Source organism: Lissotriton helveticus, chromosome 10 (assembly GCF_964261635.1).
Source record: "Lissotriton helveticus chromosome 10, aLisHel1.1, whole genome shotgun sequence".
NCBI lineage: Eukaryota > Metazoa > Chordata > Amphibia > Caudata > Salamandridae > Lissotriton > Lissotriton helveticus.
Window position 1 is genome coordinate 590,541,543 of NC_136071.1, and position 17,658 is coordinate 590,559,200.

Below are 17,658 nucleotides of genomic sequence, written 5' to 3' on the forward strand. Positions count from 1 at the left end.
TCAAAATCGCCTCTTGGAATAAAAGTGGTCCTCATTCCTGTCTTCCAAAAAAATAGAGACCGGGTAAGGAGAGCCCAACTTTGAGCTACAAGGACATTGGCCCTTAGTCTGTGCATTCCAGCCCAATACATGCCAACAAGATTCCTGAGGTAGTGTCTGTTTCTGTAGTGTAGTGGTTATCACGTTCGCCTTACACGCGAAAGGTCCCTGGTTCGAGACCGGGCAGAAACAGCGGTTTGCTGTTTTTAACAGTGTTTACCTTTACTGGCTGACTTTATAGGAAAGCTGAGATAATAGAGGCTGTCTATCCCTCACCAACCTGACGTAGTGTGCTCCAGGGATCTCAGTGACAGCTCGAAAAGAGAAGTGACGATAGCTTGCGCCATTCGCTTGCTCGCCCTTTGCTCTGAAGGGTGGGCCTACTTCATGAAAGCAAGGAATGAGAGCAGAAATGCTTTTCTTGTCCTCACCACAAGCAGACACTTAGAGAAAACAAACTGTCTGAAGGACAGAGGCTTTTTAATTTCTTGTTTGATGACGGCCATGGAAAAGACAGCAATCATATTGCAGAAGAGAGCAACATGTGCAGTTGCTTGCTTTGGGTGAAGCATTCACCGACTAGCTGCCACTAACCCCTGGAGCCGTGTCAGAGGTGACTCTTGCGTGGCTCGTTGGTCTAGGGGTATGATTCTCGCTTAGGGTGCGAGAGGTCCCGGGTTCAAATCCCGGACGAGCCCTTTTTAGAGCTAAACATACAAATCGTACTAAAAATGCACTATGCCTGACTATTTCTAGTAATACTCGGTGCATTGTTGCGCAACATATTCCTAACCTCAGAAGAAAAATGGATCACCGTGCTTTTTCTGCCTACCTGCTTAGTCTCAGTGTGTCCCAGGTGATGCTTTCCCAAGCTGTACTCGCAGACATTTAGGCATCAGATATTTGTCTGTCGATGCCTGCACAAGTAAATTTTGAATACGTCTAATTGCAAGCATGTTGGATGATATCTCTGAGGTTTTCACACTTGTTCTGCACATTCTGAGCCGCTGCTGATACAGCAGAATAGAAGTAGGATGAAGCCTTGAGAGGAACTTTGCTTTAACAGTAGCAAGCAGCAAGGTCGTTTCTGTAGTGTAGTGGTCATCACGTTCGCCTAACACGCGAAAGGTCCCCGGTTCGAGACCGGGCAGAAACACTGAGCGTTGGCTGCTTTTATGTGCACACTCTAAAACCTTATTATCTGAATGCAAGTTTAAGAAGAGGTGGTCTTTGAACACAGTGAGCCGTGGGAAACTTTCTTTACCTTTGCAAGACGAAACAAAGTTATCTGCATCCATCATCTGGGGGTCGTTCTTGTGCCTATTTTTATTTTGTTTAAGCTATGTTGTATTGTTGGGGCCTTTACACCTGTGACATTGCTGTGAAGGTTGTAAGTGGAAACATTGGCAGGTGCAGATAGAAGAGTTAGACCTAAGCCCCCCTCATGAGCCGTCAGGATGGCCGAGTGGTCTAAGGCGCCAGACTCAAGAGAGCTTGATCTTCAGTGTAGCTGAGCCTTCTGGTCTCCTCATGGAGGCGTGGGTTCAAATCCCACTTCTGACAAGTCCCTTTTACACCCGTAAATCTTCCTGTTTTTTGCAGTGCGTTCCCGGCAAACACCACAATCTTTGCAGGAACCTGTAGCATGTGAAGAGAAATCCACCAACAATCAGGCTGGGCCCTCAATCACAATTCCATGGATTTCTGGAAATGACACCTCAGGCACACCTTCCATTAAATTTGCACTCCATCACAGTAACTGCCATGCTGGGTTTCTAACTAAGCAGTTGATCCCATCATTTGTTGTGAGGCTCTCCTGCCACCTTTTGGGCAGAGAAGGCACTGTCCCTGCAAAAACACAGGCAGACATGTTCAACAGGGCTTCCTGGTTATGTGGGAGGAGCAGAATGCCATTGGTCCCCCCTTGCAAATTCTAATTTACATAAGGAAGACAGAGAGGTAGCTGGGAGTAGGCACTGCACACGGGCATTGCACTCTCTCTTATGATTTGCAGCCAATTCTAGATTGAGGCAGGAGGAAAGGAGGTGACTCGCCCAACAATGGCTATACTGAGAAGTCAGCCACTCTGGGTCTCCCAGGTGAGTGTTTCAGGCCTGTGAGCCACTCATATAAATCTCGCCTGATCGAGCCTGATCGAGCGCTGAGCGAGCGCGTTTGAATCCAAATATCAAACCCCTCTTTCTCAGGCGCAGGAAATGGTGGGCCCTTCATTGCTTCTGGTGTGGAAGTCTATGGGGCAAGGGTCCAGGACTTGCAGAGGAGAACAATTGCCAGAAAGTGCTTGCTGTTCTCATCTGTGCCTTTTTTCTGCTCACTGGCTGATAGGAGATTGGCTGCCCCCTTTCTTGCTAGAGTGAAAAAACAACAACTTGAGAGAAAACATGACGTTGTGAGGCTCACTTAGAGGGAGACTAGCCAAATAGCCCTGCTTTTTTCTGAAAGACGCTTCAGAAATTGTTCAAAATGTCTCCTGGCCACTCAGGCTCGTTGGTCTAGGGGTATGATTCTGGCTTTGGGTGCGAGAGGTCCCGGGTTCAAATCCCGGACGAGCCCATGCTGTGGACATTTTCAGGATGCTTGTAATATAGGAGCATTTCTTCTTTTCAATGCTATAAGACGCTGTGTATGTCGAGAAAGTTCCTTACCCTGCACGCTATTTTCCACTTGTGGCGTGATAAAGGAGTGCAGGACTTCTTTGCAACTGCTTTTCTGGGCCAGACCAGCATGGTAGGAACATTACATGCATAGTGTTTTTCTAGTGTAATTTCAGGATATGGTTTCAAAATCGCCTCTTGGAATAAAAGTGGTCCTCATTCCTGTCTTCCAAAAAAATAGAGACCGGGTAAGGAGAGCCCAACTTTGAGCTACAAGGACATTGGCCCTTAGTCTGTGCATTCCAGCCCAATACATGCCAACAAGATTCCTGAGGTAGTGTCTGTTTCTGTAGTGTAGTGGTTATCACGTTCGCCTTACACGCGAAAGGTCCCTGGTTCGAGACCGGGCAGAAACAGCGGTTTGCTGTTTTTAACAGTGTTTACCTTTACTGGCTGACTTTATAGGAAAGCTGAGATAATAGAGGCTGTCTATCCCTCACCAACCTGACGTAGTGTGCTCCAGGGATCTCAGTGACAGCTCGAAAAGAGAAGTGACGATAGCTTGCGCCATTCGCTTGCTCGCCCTTTGCTCTGAAGGGTGGGCCTACTTCATGAAAGCAAGGAATGAGAGCAGAAATGCTTTTCTTGTCCTCACCACAAGCAGACACTTAGAGAAAACAAACTGTCTGAAGGACAGAGGCTTTTTAATTTCTTGTTTGATGACGGCCATGGAAAAGACAGCAATCATATTGCAGAAGAGAGCAACATGTGCAGTTGCTTGCTTTGGGTGAAGCATTCACCGACTAGCTGCCACTAACCCCTGGAGCCGTGTCAGAGGTGACTCTTGCGTGGCTCGTTGGTCTAGGGGTATGATTCTCGCTTAGGGTGCGAGAGGTCCCGGGTTCAAATCCCGGACGAGCCCTTTTTAGAGCTAAACATACAAATCGTACTAAAAATGCACTATGCCTGACTATTTCTAGTAATACTCGGTGCATTGTTGCGCAACATATTCCTAACCTCAGAAGAAAAATGGATCACCGTGCTTTTTCTGCCTACCTGCTTAGTCTCAGTGTGTCCCAGGTGATGCTTTCCCAAGCTGTACTCGCAGACATTTAGGCATCAGATATTTGTCTGTCGATGCCTGCACAAGTAAATTTTGAATACGTCTAATTGCAAGCATGTTGGATGATATCTCTGAGGTTTTCACACTTGTTCTGCACATTCTGAGCCGCTGCTGATACAGCAGAATAGAAGTAGGATGAAGCCTTGAGAGGAACTTTGCTTTAACAGTAGCAAGCAGCAAGGTCGTTTCTGTAGTGTAGTGGTCATCACGTTCGCCTAACACGCGAAAGGTCCCCGGTTCGAGACCGGGCAGAAACACTGAGCGTTGGCTGCTTTTATGTGCACACTCTAAAACCTTATTATCTGAATGCAAGTTTAAGAAGAGGTGGTCTTTGAACACAGTGAGCCGTGGGAAACTTTCTTTACCTTTGCAAGACGAAACAAAGTTATCTGCATCCATCATCTGGGGGTCGTTCTTGTGCCTATTTTTATTTTGTTTAAGCTATGTTGTATTGTTGGGGCCTTTACACCTGTGACATTGCTGTGAAGGTTGTAAGTGGAAACATTGGCAGGTGCAGATAGAAGAGTTAGACCTAAGCCCCCCTCATGAGCCGTCAGGATGGCCGAGTGGTCTAAGGCGCCAGACTCAAGAGAGCTTGATCTTCAGTGTAGCTGAGCCTTCTGGTCTCCTCATGGAGGCGTGGGTTCAAATCCCACTTCTGACAGGTCCCTTTTACACCCGTAAATCTTCCTGTTTTTTGCAGTGCGTTCCCGGCAAACACCACAATCTTTGCAGGAACCTGTAGCATGTGAAGAGAAATCCACCAACAATCAGGCTGGGCCCTCAATCACAATTCCATGGATTTCTGGAAATGACACCTCAGGCACACCTTCCATTAAATTTGCACTCCATCACAGTAACTGCCATGCTGGGTTTCTAACTAAGCAGTTGATCCCATCATTTGTTGTGAGGCTCTCCTGCCACCTTTTGGGCAGAGAAGGCACTGTCCCTGCAAAAACACAGGCAGACATGTTCAACAGGGCTTCCTGGTTATGTGGGAGGAGCAGAATGCCATTGGTCCCCCCTTGCAAATTCTAATTTACATAAGGAAGACAGAGAGGTAGCTGGGAGTAGGCACTGCACACGGGCATTGCACTCTCTCTTATGATTTGCAGCCAATTCTAGATTGAGGCAGGAGGAAAGGAGGTGACTCGCCCAACAATGGCTATACTGAGAAGTCAGCCACTCTGGGTCTCCCAGGTGAGTGTTTCAGGCCTGTGAGCCACTCATATAAATCTCGCCTGATCGAGCCTGATCGAGCGCGTTTGAATCCAAATATCAAACCCCTCTTTCTCAGGCGCAGGAAATGGTGGGCCCTTCATTGCTTCTGGTGTGGAAGTCTATGGGGCAAGGGTCCAGGACTTGCAGAGGAGAACAATTGCCAGAAAGTGCTTGCTGTTCTCATCTGTGCCTTTTTTCTGCTCACTGGCTGATAGGAGATTGGCTGCCCCCTTTCTTGCTAGAGTGAAAAAACAACAACTTGAGAGAAAACATGACGTTGTGAGGCTCACTTAGAGGGAGACTAGCCAAATAGCCCTGCTTTTTTCTGAAAGACGCTTCAGAAATTGTTCAAAATGTCTCCTGGCCACTCAGGCTCGTTGGTCTAGGGGTATGATTCTGGCTTTGGGTGCGAGAGGTCCCGGGTTCAAATCCCGGACGAGCCCATGCTGTGGACATTTTCAGGATGCTTGTAATATAGGAGCATTTCTTCTTTTCAATGCTATAAGCCGCTGTGTATGTCGAGAAAGTTCCTTACCCTGCACGCTATTTTCCACTTGTGGCGTGATAAAGGAGTGCAGGACTTCTTTGCAACTGCTTTTCTGGGCCAGACCAGCATGGTAGGAACATTACATGCATAGTGTTTTTCTAGTGTAATTTCAGGATATGGTTTCAAAATCGCCTCTTGGAATAAAAGTGGTCCTCATTCCTGTCTTCCAAAAAAATAGAGACCGGGTAAGGAGAGCCCAACTTTGAGCTACAAGGACATTGGCCCTTAGTCTGTGCATTCCAGCCCAATACATGCCAACAAGATTCCTGAGGTAGTGTCTGTTTCTGTAGTGTAGTGGTTATCACGTTCGCCTTACACGCGAAAGGTCCCTGGTTCGAGACCGGGCAGAAACAGCGGTTTGCTGTTTTTAACAGTGTTTACCTTTACTGGCTGACTTTATAGGAAAGCTGAGATAATAGAGGCTGTCTATCCCTCACCAACCTGACGTAGTGTGCTCCAGGGATCTCAGTGACAGCTCGAAAAGAGAAGTGACGATAGCTTGCGCCATTCGCTTGCTCGCCCTTTGCTCTGAAGGGTGGGCCTACTTCATGAAAGCAAGGAATGAGAGCAGAAATGCTTTTCTTGTCCTCACCACAAGCAGACACTTAGAGAAAACAAACTGTCTGAAGGACAGAGGCTTTTTAATTTCTTGTTTGATGACGGCCATGGAAAAGACAGCAATCATATTGCAGAAGAGAGCAACATGTGCAGTTGCTTGCTTTGGGTGAAGCATTCACCGACTAGCTGCCACTAACCCCTGGAGCCGTGTCAGAGGTGACTCTTGCGTGGCTCGTTGGTCTAGGGGTATGATTCTCGCTTAGGGTGCGAGAGGTCCCGGGTTCAAATCCCGGACGAGCCCTTTTTAGAGCTAAACATACAAATCGTACTAAAAATGCACTATGCCTGACTATTTCTAGTAATACTCGGTGCATTGTTGCGCAACATATTCCTAACCTCAGAAGAAAAATGGATCACCGTGCTTTTTCTGCCTACCTGCTTAGTCTCAGTGTGTCCCAGGTGATGCTTTCCCAAGCTGTACTCGCAGACATTTAGGCATCAGATATTTGTCTGTCGATGCCTGCACAAGTAAATTTTGAATACGTCTAATTGCAAGCATGTTGGATGATATCTCTGAGGTTTTCACACTTGTTCTGCACATTCTGAGCCGCTGCTGATACAGCAGAATAGAAGTAGGATGAAGCCTTGAGAGGAACTTTGCTTTAACAGTAGCAAGCAGCAAGGTCGTTTCTGTAGTGTAGTGGTCATCACGTTCGCCTAACACGCGAAAGGTCCCCGGTTCGAGACCGGGCAGAAACACTGAGCGTTGGCTGCTTTTATGTGCACACTCTAAAACCTTATTATCTGAATGCAAGTTTAAGAAGAGGTGGTCTTTGAACACAGTGAGCCGTGGGAAACTTTCTTTACCTTTGCAAGACGAAACAAAGTTATCTGCATCCATCATCTGGGGGTCGTTCTTGTGCCTATTTTTATTTTGTTTAAGCTATGTTGTATTGTTGGGGCCTTTACACCTGTGACATTGCTGTGAAGGTTGTAAGTGGAAACATTGGCAGGTGCAGATAGAAGAGTTAGACCTAAGCCCCCCTCATGAGCCGTCAGGATGGCCGAGTGGTCTAAGGCGCCAGACTCAAGAGAGCTTGATCTTCAGTGTAGCTGAGCCTTCTGGTCTCCTCATGGAGGCGTGGGTTCAAATCCCACTTCTGACAGGTCCCTTTTACACCCGTAAATCTTCCTGTTTTTTGCAGTGCGTTCCCGGCAAACACCACAATCTTTGCAGGAACCTGTAGCATGTGAAGAGAAATCCACCAACAATCAGGCTGGGCCCTCAATCACAATTCCATGGATTTCTGGAAATGACACCTCAGGCACACCTTCCATTAAATTTGCACTCCATCACAGTAACTGCCATGCTGGGTTTCTAACTAAGCAGTTGATCCCATCATTTGTTGTGAGGCTCTCCTGCCACCTTTTGGGCAGAGAAGGCACTGTCCCTGCAAAAACACAGGCAGACATGTTCAACAGGGCTTCCTGGTTATGTGGGAGGAGCAGAATGCCATTGGTCCCCCCTTGCAAATTCTAATTTACATAAGGAAGACAGAGAGGTAGCTGGGAGTAGGCACTGCACACGGGCATTGCACTCTCTCTTATGATTTGCAGCCAATTCTAGATTGAGGCAGGAGGAAAGGAGGTGACTCGCCCAACAATGGCTATACTGAGAAGTCAGCCACTCTGGGTCTCCCAGGTGAGTGTTTCAGGCCTGTGAGCCACTCATATAAATCTCGCCTGATCGAGCCTGATCGAGCGCGTTTGAATCCAAATATCAAACCCCTCTTTCTCAGGCGCAGGAAATGGTGGGCCCTTCATTGCTTCTGGTGTGGAAGTCTATGGGGCAAGGGTCCAGGACTTGCAGAGGAGAACAATTGCCAGAAAGTGCTTGCTGTTCTCATCTGTGCCTTTTTTCTGCTCACTGGCTGATAGGAGATTGGCTGCCCCCTTTCTTGCTAGAGTGAAAAAACAACAACTTGAGAGAAAACATGACGTTGTGAGGCTCACTTAGAGGGAGACTAGCCAAATAGCCCTGCTTTTTTCTGAAAGACGCTTCAGAAATTGTTCAAAATGTCTCCTGGCCACTCAGGCTCGTTGGTCTAGGGGTATGATTCTGGCTTTGGGTGCGAGAGGTCCCGGGTTCAAATCCCGGACGAGCCCATGCTGTGGACATTTTCAGGATGCTTGTAATATAGGAGCATTTCTTCTTTTCAATGCTATAAGACGCTGTGTATGTCGAGAAAGTTCCTTACCCTGCACGCTATTTTCCACTTGTGGCGTGATAAAGGAGTGCAGGACTTCTTTGCAACTGCTTTTCTGGGCCAGACCAGCATGGTAGGAACATTACATGCATAGTGTTTTTCTAGTGTAATTTCAGGATATGGTTTCAAAATCGCCTCTTGGAATAAAAGTGGTCCTCATTCCTGTCTTCCAAAAAAATAGAGACCGGGTAAGGAGAGCCCAACTTTGAGCTACAAGGACATTGGCCCTTAGTCTGTGCATTCCAGCCCAATACATGCCAACAAGAGTCCTGAGGTAGTGTCTGTTTCTGTAGTGTAGTGGTTATCACGTTCGCCTTACACGCGAAAGGTCCCTGGTTCGAGACCGGGCAGAAACAGCGGTTTGCTGTTTTTAACAGTGTTTACCTTTACTGGCTGACTTTATAGGAAAGCTGAGATAATAGAGGCTGTCTATCCCTCACCAACCTGACGTAGTGTGCTCCAGGGATCTCAGTGACAGCTCGAAAAGAGAAGTGACGATAGCTTGCGCCATTCGCTTGCTCGCCCTTTGCTCTGAAGGGTGGGCCTACTTCATGAAAGCAAGGAATGAGAGCAGAAATGCTTTTCTTGTCCTCACCACAAGCAGACACTTAGAGAAAACAAACTGTCTGAAGGACAGAGGCTTTTTAATTTCTTGTTTGATGACGGCCATGGAAAAGACAGCAATCATATTGCAGAAGAGAGCAACATGTGCAGTTGCTTGCTTTGGGTGAAGCATTCACCGACTAGCTGCCACTAACCCCTGGAGCCGTGTCAGAGGTGACTCTTGCGTGGCTCGTTGGTCTAGGGGTATGATTCTCGCTTAGGGTGCGAGAGGTCCCGGGTTCAAATCCCGGACGAGCCCTTTTTAGAGCTAAACATACAAATCGTACTAAAAATGCACTATGCCTGACTATTTCTAGTAATACTCGGTGCATTGTTGCGCAACATATTCCTAACCTCAGAAGAAAAATGGATCACCGTGCTTTTTCTGCCTACCTGCTTAGTCTCAGTGTGTCCCAGGTGATGCTTTCCCAAGCTGTACTCGCAGACATTTAGGCATCAGATATTTGTCTGTCGATGCCTGCACAAGTAAATTTTGAATACGTCTAATTGCAAGCATGTTGGATGATATCTCTGAGGTTTTCACACTTGTTCTGCACATTCTGAGCCGCTGCTGATACAGCAGAATAGAAGTAGGATGAAGCCTTGAGAGGAACTTTGCTTTAACAGTAGCAAGCAGCAAGGTCGTTTCTGTAGTGTAGTGGTCATCACGTTCGCCTAACACGCGAAAGGTCCCCGGTTCGAGACCGGGCAGAAACACTGAGCGTTGGCTGCTTTTATGTGCACACTCTAAAACCTTATTATCTGAATGCAAGTTTAAGAAGAGGTGGTCTTTGAACACAGTGAGCCGTGGGAAACTTTCTTTACCTTTGCAAGACGAAACAAAGTTATCTGCATCCATCATCTGGGGGTCGTTCTTGTGCCTATTTTTATTTTGTTTAAGCTATGTTGTATTGTTGGGGCCTTTACACCTGTGACATTGCTGTGAAGGTTGTAAGTGGAAACATTGGCAGGTGCAGATAGAAGAGTTAGACCTAAGCCCCCCTCATGAGCCGTCAGGATGGCCGAGTGGTCTAAGGCGCCAGACTCAAGAGAGCTTGATCTTCAGTGTAGCTGAGCCTTCTGGTCTCCTCATGGAGGCGTGGGTTCAAATCCCACTTCTGACAGGTCCCTTTTACACCCGTAAATCTTCCTGTTTTTTGCAGTGCGTTCCCGGCAAACACCACAATCTTTGCAGGAACCTGTAGCATGTGAAGAGAAATCCACCAACAATCAGGCTGGGCCCTCAATCACAATTCCATGGATTTCTGGAAATGACACCTCAGGCACACCTTCCATTAAATTTGCACTCCATCACAGTAACTGCCATGCTGGGTTTCTAACTAAGCAGTTGATCCCATCATTTGTTGTGAGGCTCTCCTGCCACCTTTTGGGCAGAGAAGGCACTGTCCCTGCAAAAACACAGGCAGACATGTTCAACAGGGCTTCCTGGTTATGTGGGAGGAGCAGAATGCCATTGGTCCCCCCTTGCAAATTCTAATTTACATAAGGAAGACAGAGAGGTAGCTGGGAGTAGGCACTGCACACGGGCATTGCACTCTCTCTTATGATTTGCAGCCAATTCTAGATTGAGGCAGGAGGAAAGGAGGTGACTCGCCCAACAATGGCTATACTGAGAAGTCAGCCACTCTGGGTCTCCCAGGTGAGTGTTTCAGGCCTGTGAGCCACTCATATAAATCTCGCCTGATCGAGCCTGATCGAGCGCGTTTGAATCCAAATATCAAACCCCTCTTTCTCAGGCGCAGGAAATGGTGGGCCCTTCATTGCTTCTGGTGTGGAAGTCTATGGGGCAAGGGTCCAGGACTTGCAGAGGAGAACAATTGCCAGAAAGTGCTTGCTGTTCTCATCTGTGCCTTTTTTCTGCTCACTGGCTGATAGGAGATTGGCTGCCCCCTTTCTTGCTAGAGTGAAAAAACAACAACTTGAGAGAAAACATGACGTTGTGAGGCTCACTTAGAGGGAGACTAGCCAAATAGCCCTGCTTTTTTCTGAAAGACGCTTCAGAAATTGTTCAAAATGTCTCCTGGCCACTCAGGCTCGTTGGTCTAGGGGTATGATTCTGGCTTTGGGTGCGAGAGGTCCCGGGTTCAAATCCCGGACGAGCCCATGCTGTGGACATTTTCAGGATGCTTGTAATATAGGAGCATTTCTTCTTTTCAATGCTATAAGCCGCTGTGTATGTCGAGAAAGTTCCTTACCCTGCACGCTATTTTCCACTTGTGGCGTGATAAAGGAGTGCAGGACTTCTTTGCAACTGCTTTTCTGGGCCAGACCAGCATGGTAGGAACATTACATGCATAGTGTTTTTCTAGTGTAATTTCAGGATATGGTTTCAAAATCGCCTCTTGGAATAAAAGTGGTCCTCATTCCTGTCTTCCAAAAAAATAGAGACCGGGTAAGGAGAGCCCAACTTTGAGCTACAAGGACATTGGCCCTTAGTCTGTGCATTCCAGCCCAATACATGCCAACAAGATTCCTGAGGTAGTGTCTGTTTCTGTAGTGTAGTGGTTATCACGTTCGCCTTACACGCGAAAGGTCCCTGGTTCGAGACCGGGCAGAAACAGCGGTTTGCTGTTTTTAACAGTGTTTACCTTTACTGGCTGACTTTATAGGAAAGCTGAGATAATAGAGGCTGTCTATCCCTCACCAACCTGACGTAGTGTGCTCCAGGGATCTCAGTGACAGCTCGAAAAGAGAAGTGACGATAGCTTGCGCCATTCGCTTGCTCGCCCTTTGCTCTGAAGGGTGGGCCTACTTCATGAAAGCAAGGAATGAGAGCAGAAATGCTTTTCTTGTCCTCACCACAAGCAGACACTTAGAGAAAACAAACTGTCTGAAGGACAGAGGCTTTTTAATTTCTTGTTTGATGACGGCCATGGAAAAGACAGCAATCATATTGCAGAAGAGAGCAACATGTGCAGTTGCTTGCTTTGGGTGAAGCATTCACTGACTAGCTGCCACTAACACCTGGAGCCGTGTCAGAGGTGACTCTTGCGTGGCTCGTTGGTCTAGGGGTATGATTCTCGCTTAGGGTGCGAGAGGTCCCGGGTTCAAATCCCGGACGAGCCCTTTTTAGAGCTAAACATACAAATCGTACTAAAAATGCACTATGCCTGACTATTTCTAGTAATACTCGGTGCATTGTTGCGCAACATATTCCTAACCTCAGAAGAAAAATGGATCACCGTGCTTTTTCTGCCTACCTGCTTAGTCTCAGTGTGTCCCAGGTGATGCTTTCCCAAGCTGTACTCGCAGACATTTAGGCATCAGATATTTGTCTGTCGATGCCTGCACAAGTAAATTTTGAATACGTCTAATTGCAAGCATGTTGGATGATATCTCTGAGGTTTTCACACTTGTTCTGCACATTCTGAGCCGCTGCTGATACAGCAGAATAGAAGTAGGGTGAAGCCTTGAGAGGAACTTTGCTTTAACAGTAGCAAGCAGCAAGGTCGTTTCTGTAGTGTAGTGGTCATCACGTTCGCCTAACACGCGAAAGGTCCCCGGTTCGAGACCGGGCAGAAACACTGAGCATTGGCTGCTTTTATGTGCACACTCTAAAACCTTATTATCTGAATGCAAGTTTAAGAAGAGGTGGTCTTTGAACACAGTGAGCCGTGGGAAACTTTCTTTACCTTTGCAAGACGAAACAAAGTTATCTGCATCCATCATCTGGGGGTCGTTCTTGTGCCTATTTTTATTTTGTTTAAGCTATGTTGTATTGTTGGGGCCTTTACACCTGTGACATTGCTGTGAAGGTTGTAAGTGGAAACATTGGCAGGTGCAGATAGAAGAGTTAGACCTAAGCCCCCCCTCATGAGCCGTCAGGATGGCCGAGTGGTCTAAGGCGCCAGACTCAAGAGAGCTTGATCTTCAGTGTAGCTGAGCCTTCTGGTCTCCTCATGGAGGCGTGGGTTCAAATCCCACTTCTGACAGGTCCCTTTTACACCCGTATATCTTCCTGTTTTTTGCAGTGCGTTCCCGGCAAACACCACAATCTTTGCAGGAACCTGTAGCATGTGAAGAGAAATCCACCAACAATCAGGCTGGGCCCTTAATCACAATTCCATGGATTTCTGGAAATGACACCTCAGGCACACCTTCCATTAAATTTGCACTCCATCACAGTAACTGCCATGCTGGGTTTCTAACTGAGCAGTTGATCCCATCATTTGTTGTGAGGCTCTCCTGCCACCTTTTGGGCAGAGAAGGCACTGTCCCTGCAAAAACACAGGCAGACATGTTCAACAGGGCTTCCTGGTTATGTGGGAGGAGCAGAATGCCATTGGTCCCCCCTTGCAAATTCTAATTTACATAAGGAAGACAGAGAGGTAGCTGGGAGTAGGCACTGCACACGGGCATTGCACTCTCTCTTATGATTTGCAGCCAATTCTAGATTGAGGCAGGAGGAAAGGAGGTGACTCGCCCAACAATGGCTATACTGAGAAGTCAGCCACTCTGGGTCTCCCAGGTGAGTGTTTCAGGCCTGTGAGCCACTCATATAAATCTCGCCTGATCGAGCCTGATCGAGCGCTGAGCGAGCGCGTTTGAATCCAAATATCAAACCCCTCTTTCTCAGGCGCAGGAAATGGTGGGCCCTTCATTGCTTCTGGTGTGGAAGTCTATGGGGCAAGGGTCCAGGACTTGCAGAGGAGAACAATTGCCAGAAAGTGCTTGCTGTTCTCATCTGTGCCTTTTTTCTGCTCACTGGCTGATAGGAGATTGGCTGCCCCCTTTCTTGCTAGAGTGAAAAAACAACAACTTGAGAGAAAACATGACGTTGTGAGGCTCACTTAGAGGGAGACTAGCCAAATAGCCCTGCTTTTTTCTGAAAGACGCTTCAGAAATTGTTCAAAATGTCTCCTGGCCACTCAGGCTCGTTGGTCTAGGGGTATGATTCTGGCTTTGGGTGCGAGAGGTCCCGGGTTCAAATCCCGGACGAGCCCATGCTGTGGACATTTTCAGGATGCTTGTAATATAGGAGCATTTATTCTTTTCAATGCTATAAGACGCTGTGTATGTCGAGAAAGTTCCTTACCCTGCACGCTATTTTCCACTTGTGGCGGGATAAAGGAGTGCAGGACTTCTTTGCAACTGCTTTTCTGGGCCAGACCAGCATGGTAGGAACATTACATGCATAGTGTTTTTCTAGTGTAATTTCAGGATATGATTTCAAAATCGCCTCTTGGAATAAAAGTGGTCCTCATTCCTGTCTTCCAAAGAAATAGAGACCGGGTAAGGAGAGCCCAACTTTGAGCTTCAAGGACATTGGCCCTTAGTCTGTGCATTCCAGCCCAATACATGCCAACAAGATTCCTGAGTTAGTGTCTGTTTCTGTAGTGTAGTGGTTATCACGTTCGCCTTACACGCGAAAGGTCCCTGGTTCGAGACCGGGCAGAAACAGCGGTTTGCTGTTTTTAACAGTGTTTGCCTTTACTGGCTGACTTTATAGGAAAGCTGAGATAATAGAGGCTGTCTATCCCTCACCAACCTGACGTAGTGTGCTCCAGGGATCTCAGTGACAGCTCGAAAAGAGAAGTGACGATAGCTTGCGCCATTCGCTTGCTCGCCCTTTGCTCTGAAGGGTGGGCCTACTTCATGAAAGCAAGGAATGAGAGCAGAAATGCTTTTCTTGTCCTCACCACAAGCAGACACTTAGAGAAAACAAACTGTCTGAAGGACAGAGGCTTTTTAATTTCTTGTTTGATGACGGCCATGGAAAAGACAGCAATCATATTGCAGAAGAGAGCAACATGTGCAGTTGCTTGCTTTGGGTGAAGCATTCACTGACTAGCTGCCACTAACACCTGGAGCCGTGTCAGAGGTGACTCTTGCGTGGCTCGTTGGTCTAGGGGTATGATTCTCGCTTAGGGTGCGAGAGGTCCCGGGTTCAAATCCCGGACGAGCCCTTTTTAGAGCTAAACATACAAATCGTACTAAAAATGCACTATGCCTGACTATTTCTAGTAATACTCGGTGCATTGTTGCGCAACATATTCCTAACCTCAGAAGAAAAATGGATCACCGTGCTTTTTCTGCCTACCTGCTTAGTCTCAGTGTGTCCCAGGTGATGCTTTCCCAAGCTGTACTCGCAGACATTTAGGCATCAGATATTTGTCTGTCGATGCCTGCACAAGTAAATTTTGAATACGTCTAATTGCAAGCATGTTGGATGATATCTCTGAGGTTTTCACACTTGTTCTGCACATTCTGAGCCGCTGCTGATACAGCAGAATAGAAGTAGGGTGAAGCCTTGAGAGGAACTTTGCTTTAACAGTAGCAAGCAGCAAGGTCGTTTCTGTAGTGTAGTGGTCATCACGTTCGCCTAACACGCGAAAGGTCCCCGGTTCGAGACCGGGCAGAAACACTGAGCATTGGCTGCTTTTATGTGCACACTCTAAAACCTTATTATCTGAATGCAAGTTTAAGAAGAGGTGGTCTTTGAACACAGTGAGCCGTGGGAAACTTTCTTTACCTTTGCAAGACGAAACAAAGTTATCTGCATCCATCATCTGGGGGTCGTTCTTGTGCCTATTTTTATTTTGTTTAAGCTATGTTGTATTGTTGGGGCCTTTACACCTGTGACATTGCTGTGAAGGTTGTAAGTGGAAACATTGGCAGGTGCAGATAGAAGAGTTAGACCTAAGCCCCCCCTCATGAGCCGTCGGGATGGCCGAGTGGTCTAAGGCGCCAGACTCAAGAGAGCTTGATCTTCAGTGTAGCTGAGCCTTCTGGTCTCCTCATGGAGGCGTGGGTTCAAATCCCACTTCTGACAGGTCCCTTTTACACCCGTATATCTTCCTGTTTTTTGCAGTGCGTTCCCGGCAAACACCACAATCTTTGCAGGAACCTGTAGCATGTGAAGAGAAATCCACCAACAATCAGGCTGGGCCCTTAATCACAATTCCATGGATTTCTGGAAATGACACCTCAGGCACACCTTCCATTAAATTTGCACTCCATCACAGTAACTGCCATGCTGGGTTTCTAACTGAGCAGTTGATCCCATCATTTGTTGTGAGGCTCTCCTGCCACCTTTTGGGCAGAGAAGGCACTGTCCCTGCAAAAACACAGGCAGACATGTTCAACAGGGCTTCCTGGTTATGTGGGAGGAGCAGAATGCCATTGGTCCCCCCTTGCAAATTCTAATTTACATAAGGAAGACAGAGAGGTAGCTGGGAGTAGGCACTGCACACGGGCATTGCACTCTCTCTTATGATTTGCAGCCAATTCTAGATTGAGGCAGGAGGAAAGGAGGTGACTCGCCCAACAATGGCTATACTGAGAAGTCAGCCACTCTGGGTCTCCCAGGTGAGTGTTTCAGGCCTGTGAACCACTCATATAAATCTCGCCTGATCGAGCCTGAGCGAGCGCTGAGCGAGCGCGTTTGAATCCAAATATCAAACCCCTCTTTCTCAGGCGCAGGAAATGGTGGGCCCTTCATTGCTTCTGGTGTGGAAGTCTATGGGGCAAGGGTCCAGGACTTGCAGAGGAGAACAATTGCCAGAAAGTGCTTGCTGTTCTCATCTGTGCCTTTTTTCTGCTCACTGGCTGATAGGAGATTGGCTGCCCCCTTTCTTGCTAGAGTGAAAAAACAACAACTTGAGAGAAAACATGACGTTGTGAGGCTCACTTAGAGGGAGACTAGCCAAATAGCCCTGCTTTTTTTCTGAAAGACGCTTCAGAAATTGTTCAAAATGTCTCCTGGCCACTCAGGCTCGTTGGTCTAGGGGTATGATTCTCGCTTCGGGTGCGAGAGGTCCCGGGTTCAAGTCCCGGACGAGCCCATGCTGTGGACATTTTCAGGATGCTTGTAATATAGGAGCATTTCTTCTTTTCAATGCTATAAGACGCTGTGTATGTCGAGAAAGTTCCTTACCCTGCACGCTATTTTCCACTTGTGGCGGGATAAAGGAGTGCAGGACTTCTTTGCAACTGCTTTTCTGGGCCAGACCAGCATGGTAGGAACATTACATGCATAGTGTTTTTCTAGTGTAATTTCAGGATATGGTTTCAAAATCGCCTCTTGGAATAAAAGTGGTCCTCATTCCTGTCTTCCAAAGAAATAGAGACCGGGTAAGGAGAGCCCAACTTTGAGCTTCAAGGACATTGGCCCTTAGTCTGTGCATTCCAGCCCAATACATGCCAACAAGATTCCTGAGTTAGTGTCTGTTTCTGTAGTGTAGTGGTTATCACGTTCGCCTTACACGCGAAAGGTCCCTGGTTCGAGACCGGGCAGAAACAGCGGTTTGCTGTTTTTAACAGTGTTTGCCTTTACTGGCTGACTTTATAGGAAAGCTGAGATAATAGAGGCTGTCTATCCCTCACCAACCTGACGTAGTGTGCTCCAGGGATCTCAGTGACAGCTCGAAAAGAGAAGTGACGATAGCTTGCGCCATTCGCTTGCTCGCCCTTTGCTCTGAAGGGTGGGCCTACTTCATGAAAGCAAGGAATGAGAGCAGAAATGCTTTTCTTGTCCTCACCACAAGCAGACACTTAGAGAAAACAAACTGTCTGAAGGACAGAGGCTTTTTAATTTCTTGTTTGATGACGGCCATGGAAAAGACAGCAATCATATTGCAGAAGAGAGCAACATGTGCAGTTGCTTGCTTTGGGTGAAGCATTCACTGACTAGCTGCCACTAACCCCTGGAGCCGTGTCAGAGGT

At 47.3% G+C, this 17,658-nt stretch overlaps 31 non-coding genes across 31 annotated transcripts; all 31 read left to right on the forward strand.

The window, feature by feature from the left end:
* The first annotated feature begins 158 nt into the window (after positions 1–158).
* Positions 159–231, forward strand: TRNAV-UAC (transfer RNA valine (anticodon UAC)). The gene has a single exon. It is a non-coding gene; the product is annotated as a tRNA-Val (tRNA).
* Positions 232–665: 434 nt separating this feature from the next.
* On the forward strand, positions 666–737 carry TRNAP-AGG (transfer RNA proline (anticodon AGG)). Its single transcript has one exon. It is a non-coding gene; the product is annotated as a tRNA-Pro (tRNA).
* A 385-nt stretch (positions 738–1,122) lies between these two features.
* TRNAV-AAC (transfer RNA valine (anticodon AAC)) lies at positions 1,123–1,195 on the forward strand. The gene has a single exon. It is a non-coding gene; the product is annotated as a tRNA-Val (tRNA).
* A 295-nt stretch (positions 1,196–1,490) lies between these two features.
* On the forward strand, positions 1,491–1,602 carry TRNAL-CAA (transfer RNA leucine (anticodon CAA)). The gene is made up of 2 exons: positions 1,491–1,528; positions 1,557–1,602. It is a non-coding gene; the product is annotated as a tRNA-Leu (tRNA).
* Positions 1,603–2,541: 939 nt separating this feature from the next.
* On the forward strand, positions 2,542–2,613 carry TRNAP-UGG (transfer RNA proline (anticodon UGG)). The gene has a single exon. It is a non-coding gene; the product is annotated as a tRNA-Pro (tRNA).
* A 384-nt stretch (positions 2,614–2,997) lies between these two features.
* On the forward strand, positions 2,998–3,070 carry TRNAV-UAC (transfer RNA valine (anticodon UAC)). Its single transcript has one exon. It is a non-coding gene; the product is annotated as a tRNA-Val (tRNA).
* A 434-nt stretch (positions 3,071–3,504) lies between these two features.
* Positions 3,505–3,576, forward strand: TRNAP-AGG (transfer RNA proline (anticodon AGG)). The gene has a single exon. It is a non-coding gene; the product is annotated as a tRNA-Pro (tRNA).
* A 385-nt stretch (positions 3,577–3,961) lies between these two features.
* TRNAV-AAC (transfer RNA valine (anticodon AAC)) lies at positions 3,962–4,034 on the forward strand. The gene has a single exon. It is a non-coding gene; the product is annotated as a tRNA-Val (tRNA).
* A 295-nt stretch (positions 4,035–4,329) lies between these two features.
* On the forward strand, positions 4,330–4,441 carry TRNAL-CAA (transfer RNA leucine (anticodon CAA)). The gene is made up of 2 exons: positions 4,330–4,367; positions 4,396–4,441. It is a non-coding gene; the product is annotated as a tRNA-Leu (tRNA).
* Positions 4,442–5,369: 928 nt separating this feature from the next.
* On the forward strand, positions 5,370–5,441 carry TRNAP-UGG (transfer RNA proline (anticodon UGG)). The gene has a single exon. It is a non-coding gene; the product is annotated as a tRNA-Pro (tRNA).
* A 384-nt stretch (positions 5,442–5,825) lies between these two features.
* On the forward strand, positions 5,826–5,898 carry TRNAV-UAC (transfer RNA valine (anticodon UAC)). Its single transcript has one exon. It is a non-coding gene; the product is annotated as a tRNA-Val (tRNA).
* A 434-nt stretch (positions 5,899–6,332) lies between these two features.
* On the forward strand, positions 6,333–6,404 carry TRNAP-AGG (transfer RNA proline (anticodon AGG)). The gene has a single exon. It is a non-coding gene; the product is annotated as a tRNA-Pro (tRNA).
* A 385-nt stretch (positions 6,405–6,789) lies between these two features.
* Positions 6,790–6,862, forward strand: TRNAV-AAC (transfer RNA valine (anticodon AAC)). Its single transcript has one exon. It is a non-coding gene; the product is annotated as a tRNA-Val (tRNA).
* A 295-nt stretch (positions 6,863–7,157) lies between these two features.
* TRNAL-CAA (transfer RNA leucine (anticodon CAA)) lies at positions 7,158–7,269 on the forward strand. Its single transcript has 2 exons — positions 7,158–7,195; positions 7,224–7,269. It is a non-coding gene; the product is annotated as a tRNA-Leu (tRNA).
* A 928-nt stretch (positions 7,270–8,197) lies between these two features.
* TRNAP-UGG (transfer RNA proline (anticodon UGG)) lies at positions 8,198–8,269 on the forward strand. The gene has a single exon. It is a non-coding gene; the product is annotated as a tRNA-Pro (tRNA).
* Positions 8,270–8,653: 384 nt separating this feature from the next.
* TRNAV-UAC (transfer RNA valine (anticodon UAC)) lies at positions 8,654–8,726 on the forward strand. The gene has a single exon. It is a non-coding gene; the product is annotated as a tRNA-Val (tRNA).
* Positions 8,727–9,160: 434 nt separating this feature from the next.
* TRNAP-AGG (transfer RNA proline (anticodon AGG)) lies at positions 9,161–9,232 on the forward strand. Its single transcript has one exon. It is a non-coding gene; the product is annotated as a tRNA-Pro (tRNA).
* A 385-nt stretch (positions 9,233–9,617) lies between these two features.
* TRNAV-AAC (transfer RNA valine (anticodon AAC)) lies at positions 9,618–9,690 on the forward strand. Its single transcript has one exon. It is a non-coding gene; the product is annotated as a tRNA-Val (tRNA).
* A 295-nt stretch (positions 9,691–9,985) lies between these two features.
* TRNAL-CAA (transfer RNA leucine (anticodon CAA)) lies at positions 9,986–10,097 on the forward strand. Its single transcript has 2 exons — positions 9,986–10,023; positions 10,052–10,097. It is a non-coding gene; the product is annotated as a tRNA-Leu (tRNA).
* A 928-nt stretch (positions 10,098–11,025) lies between these two features.
* On the forward strand, positions 11,026–11,097 carry TRNAP-UGG (transfer RNA proline (anticodon UGG)). The gene has a single exon. It is a non-coding gene; the product is annotated as a tRNA-Pro (tRNA).
* Positions 11,098–11,481: 384 nt separating this feature from the next.
* Positions 11,482–11,554, forward strand: TRNAV-UAC (transfer RNA valine (anticodon UAC)). The gene has a single exon. It is a non-coding gene; the product is annotated as a tRNA-Val (tRNA).
* A 434-nt stretch (positions 11,555–11,988) lies between these two features.
* Positions 11,989–12,060, forward strand: TRNAP-AGG (transfer RNA proline (anticodon AGG)). Its single transcript has one exon. It is a non-coding gene; the product is annotated as a tRNA-Pro (tRNA).
* A 385-nt stretch (positions 12,061–12,445) lies between these two features.
* On the forward strand, positions 12,446–12,518 carry TRNAV-AAC (transfer RNA valine (anticodon AAC)). The gene has a single exon. It is a non-coding gene; the product is annotated as a tRNA-Val (tRNA).
* Positions 12,519–12,814: 296 nt separating this feature from the next.
* Positions 12,815–12,926, forward strand: TRNAL-CAA (transfer RNA leucine (anticodon CAA)). Its single transcript has 2 exons — positions 12,815–12,852; positions 12,881–12,926. It is a non-coding gene; the product is annotated as a tRNA-Leu (tRNA).
* A 939-nt stretch (positions 12,927–13,865) lies between these two features.
* On the forward strand, positions 13,866–13,937 carry TRNAP-UGG (transfer RNA proline (anticodon UGG)). Its single transcript has one exon. It is a non-coding gene; the product is annotated as a tRNA-Pro (tRNA).
* Positions 13,938–14,321: 384 nt separating this feature from the next.
* On the forward strand, positions 14,322–14,394 carry TRNAV-UAC (transfer RNA valine (anticodon UAC)). The gene has a single exon. It is a non-coding gene; the product is annotated as a tRNA-Val (tRNA).
* Positions 14,395–14,828: 434 nt separating this feature from the next.
* On the forward strand, positions 14,829–14,900 carry TRNAP-AGG (transfer RNA proline (anticodon AGG)). The gene has a single exon. It is a non-coding gene; the product is annotated as a tRNA-Pro (tRNA).
* Positions 14,901–15,285: 385 nt separating this feature from the next.
* On the forward strand, positions 15,286–15,358 carry TRNAV-AAC (transfer RNA valine (anticodon AAC)). Its single transcript has one exon. It is a non-coding gene; the product is annotated as a tRNA-Val (tRNA).
* A 296-nt stretch (positions 15,359–15,654) lies between these two features.
* TRNAL-CAA (transfer RNA leucine (anticodon CAA)) lies at positions 15,655–15,766 on the forward strand. Its single transcript has 2 exons — positions 15,655–15,692; positions 15,721–15,766. It is a non-coding gene; the product is annotated as a tRNA-Leu (tRNA).
* Positions 15,767–16,706: 940 nt separating this feature from the next.
* On the forward strand, positions 16,707–16,778 carry TRNAP-CGG (transfer RNA proline (anticodon CGG)). Its single transcript has one exon. It is a non-coding gene; the product is annotated as a tRNA-Pro (tRNA).
* Positions 16,779–17,162: 384 nt separating this feature from the next.
* Positions 17,163–17,235, forward strand: TRNAV-UAC (transfer RNA valine (anticodon UAC)). The gene has a single exon. It is a non-coding gene; the product is annotated as a tRNA-Val (tRNA).
* Positions 17,236–17,658: the final 423 nt, after the last annotated feature.